This window comes from Triticum dicoccoides, chromosome 3B (genome assembly GCF_002162155.2).
Source record: "Triticum dicoccoides isolate Atlit2015 ecotype Zavitan chromosome 3B, WEW_v2.0, whole genome shotgun sequence".
In the NCBI taxonomy this organism is placed as follows: Eukaryota; Viridiplantae; Streptophyta; class Magnoliopsida; order Poales; family Poaceae; genus Triticum; species Triticum dicoccoides.
Window position 1 is genome coordinate 839,127,204 of NC_041385.1, and position 4,233 is coordinate 839,131,436.

The 4,233-nt window shown below is 48.8% G+C and overlaps 1 pseudogene; it reads left to right on the plus strand.

The window, feature by feature from the left end:
* Positions 1-1,114: 1,114 nt before the first annotated feature.
* On the plus strand, positions 1,115-2,238 carry LOC119280242 (annotated as a pseudogene).
* The last annotated feature ends 1,995 nt before the right edge of the window (positions 2,239-4,233 follow it).

The window sequence follows — 4,233 nt, forward strand, 5'->3', positions numbered from 1 at the left end:
TTGCTTTTCTATTGTGGGTATGTTTTGGTTGTTGAGTGAGTGTAAATGCATATACACAAATACTATGCAATAAGTGCGAAAAGTATGCTATTACATGATTATTGTTTGTATACTACAAAAGGTGCAATTTTAGAGCAAAATTGTGTGCAACTGTTTAAACTTGTTTCTTTGTCTTTCTTCTTTAAAAGGTGATACCATTGCTTCTAATTAATTGTTCCTCATTTGATTTTTATAATTATTATTCTATTTTTTTCTTCCTCAAGGGTAGCAATGTGAGTTGCTCATTCCTTCTTAAGAATTGTTTTTGTAAAAGTTTCACTATTATATGTTTATACTTGCATATTATTGAAAATTGCATTATTTGTCTGTTGTGTCCAAAAAATGATCGTTGGTTGTTTGATTTTTCTTCTTCTTACAGGGTAGCACCAATGCCATTAATTTATTCTTTCTTGGAAAACCTCATTATTTTGATTTTTTAGTTTTTTATTTTATTTACTTTCTTTGAAAGGGTAATGCCAATTTCACTAACTCATTCTTCCTTACAAAAGCACATTAATTAGTTGTTATGAAGTTTTATTTCAATTTGTTTTTTCTGAAAGAGTAACAACAAAGCCGGCAATTCATTCTTTCTTGAAAATTTTGGTATTTTTATTTTTACTTTATAATTTATTCCCTTTCTTCTTTAATGATAATACTAACAAACAAATTCAATTACTCTTCCCTTTCAGAAAATATGTGCCATATTATAAAAATGTGCCATTTCTGTGTAAAATCTGGGAACACATGCATGCACCTTTCCCCAAGAAGATGTGGATGCCGATACACTGTTCTCATGGTAGAAAAACAAGTCTCATGCATTGGTGCATGCATGCATTCTCTCATCTCGCCGTCTGTCCAGCTCTCCATGCATCAATTAATTCGTACACACACCTCACGGGCCAGTGGGAAAGCAGACCGGAAATCGAAACGCGCCGTCGGAGTTTGCATGCCACCGGAGTAATGTGGAGCGGACGTACGGCTGTTGGGTTCTTCACTCGTCCTGGCCTCCATATAATCTCAAGCATCTTTTATGCGTGCGATCTTTGACCCTGAAGCAAGTTAAGTTAGAGGAGAAATGGGTCATGGCAGCAGCGGCGACGGCGGCTGCGCAGGAGACGGAGATATGGCCGTGGTGCCCGTGGAAGCCAAGCCGCAGCCGCAGCCGCAGCGATAGCCCGCCCTCGACGGGCCGCCCTTCCTCATCTTCGAAAAATGTAGGGCGCCGGAGCTCTTGGACTGCCATGCCTGCCACCTCCCCCTCAAACCACCTATTTTCGCGGTAGCTTGAATCTTCGTGTAGTAGCTTGTTTGCAAATCGGTTAGAGTAATGGTAATTCTTACCTCATACCATGCTCGTCTTGATCCTTTTTGCAGTGCGACGAAGGGCACCTGATGTGCTCGTCCTGCCGCGGTGCGCACGGCGAGGACTGCGGCCTTGTCGCCGCCCACTGCCGCCTGGCAGACGCCTATGCCGGCGCCGTCAAGCTGCCGTGCGACTACGTCAAGTTCGGCTGCGAGGCGGGCCTCGTCGTCTACCACGACGCCGCGGACCACCGCCGCGCTTGCCAGTACGCGCCCTGCTACTGCCCGGAGCGCGCGGGGCCAGGGGGCGGGGATGGCGGCTGCGACTTCTCCGGCTCCCGGCAGATGCTCCTCGACCACATCTCCACGGAACACTCCCGCCCCGTCATCGTCGTCCGGTATGGCCAGCCGGGGAAGCTCAGCCTGCCCCTGACCCGGCGCTGGCACGTCCTCCTCGGCGAGGAGGATATGGCCGACCGGCAGCGGAACGTGTTCCTGCTGGTCCTCGCCGAGCGCGACAAGGGCGCCGCGGTGTCGATGGTGTGCGTCAGGGCGGACGAAGGCGCACCGGCGGTGCCGCAGTTCTCGTACAAGCTCACCGTGGAGCACGCCGGCAGTGGTGCGAGGGTGACGTTCGAGTTGCCCGTGATGACATTCAGCTCCCTGCCCGGTGGCACGCCATGGCCGGATGAGGTCACGTCTCTGTACGTGCCGAAAGCGTATTTGTCGGGCGACGCTGTCCCCCTCGGCATCCACATTGACAAACTCGTTCCTCCTCCTCTTCCTCCTCCTTCTGACACTACTCCTCCTGCGCCGGCAACCGCCGCGGTCTTCAAGTTCACAGCGACAGATCAAGGCAACAAGAAACGAAAATCTAGCAATCCAAGGAAACTCTAGTCAAACAAGACCAGCTAGCTAGTATGGCATAGTAACTAGCTATATTGCCATGTGAAATGCATCGTTTATATATCTCATGAGTTTGGTTTTTGTTAAGGGGCCTGCTAAAAATCAGTCGACCGAAATTTAACCAATTCTCAGTCAACCATGCAACATTTTATGACATCTTTGCAATATTTTTTCCTACCTGTTGCAACATCTGTCTTGCTGGTTGTAAAATGTCGTCCCTCATCGGTTGTAGCACGTCATCTCGCCGGTTACAACATCCTTTATTGATCCTTGTAGCATTTCAGTTAGAACGGTTGTCGCATTTATTGTTGTTGCTTGCAATACCGGCGCAACATTTTTTGTCACCGTTTGTAGCATCCAGCCATGCTGCTTGTAGTGAAAAAAAAGATGCTAACGTCACTCGACTGAGTTCTAGACACACCCTTTTGTTAATCTGAAATAACGCTTTCTGTGCTCCCTTTTCTATTGCCTCGTGCACAACCTGGCGTTATGGATCCTGTTATGCATTTGAATGCACAAGATGCATGAATTAAAACAACTTTTTGTTGGGTCACTAATTATTGGCACTTGAGGAAAATATCCTTTAAAAAGTACCGTCCTGGAAAATGCTACTCGGTCGGAGCCGTTCCATCTCTATCTTTTTTCATGAAAAATACGAAAAGCTTTGGTATTATTCATTGATAAGTAGGAGAAAAATAACCACACAAGGTGTGGAAAAAGTAAAGAGGGATACAACATAGCACAAAACTCTCCAAGCTCGAACTCCAGTCGGCAAGGCAAAGAGGCGAGATACAAGGTATGTAGGCCGCGTCACGACCAATGCCCGGCACCATCATCGCACCAACACGACTCTAGGCCAGACCAGATCAACGTACCTCCCCCCTATGCGCCTAGAGAATCGGCAAGTGGGATGCAAGACCTGCCCGTAGTGGAAGGAGAAGCCTTGGAGAGAGCGTCGTTGAGGTCGTACATTGTGCCCCGTATGCCACACCATGAGGAGCAGCCCGGACGAGCAAAGCGTCTGAAATCCAACACCGAACACACCACGAGCAACAAACAACGCCTTCATAAAGGATACGATGCTGAGACGCCCTCGCTTCCTGATCTAGTGAACCGGATATGGGGTTTCCCCCGATACTTTGGTAGGGTCACAGATAAGAGGCCATGGCAACACCTCCAACTAGGGGACGGCATCTGCAGGTATCGCCCGCCACCAGCATCGGCAAACCGAGTAGGGCATTCGCCCAGCCAAAGTCTGCACAATCCCAAAGACTGCATGATCAACATTCAACCCCGCAAAAAAAGGACCAACATTCGAAGGCATGGAAATCATAGTAGGCGAGACCACAACTGTCGGATGAGGAGTCGTACCCATCACCGAGGAAGGTGACAATGGGTGCCGCCAGACGCTCTACCACGGACAACCACCATGGGACAGGTCGAGCAAGGGGGAGGTCTGAATGCACTGCCATTAGCACACAATAGCCAACCAAAGAGGAAGAGGCATGGTCGTGACGAGGTCCGCCACTGGGACGATGCTGGACAACCAAAGACCAAGGGGCCATGAGCACGACCACGTCCATCCTGAGAGGACGCGTGGCCGGGATGAGGTCATACTGTCGGTGTCAAAACCGGCGGATCTCGGGTAGGGGGTCCCGATCTATGCGTCAAGGCCGATGGTAACAGGAAGTAAGGGACACAGATGTTTACCCAGGTTCGGGCCCTCTCGATGGAGGTGAAACCCTACTTCCTACTTGATTAATATTGATGATATGAGTAGTACAAGAGTAGATCTACCACGAGATTGTAGAGGCTAAACCGTAAGAGCTAGCCTATGATGGTATGATTGTAATTGTGATTGGTCTTCTAAGGACCAACCTCCCCGGTTTATATAGACACCGGAGAGGGCTAGGGTTTACATGGAGTCGGCTACAAGAAAGGAAACACAATATCTGGATCGCCAAGCTTGCCTTCCATGCAAAGGAG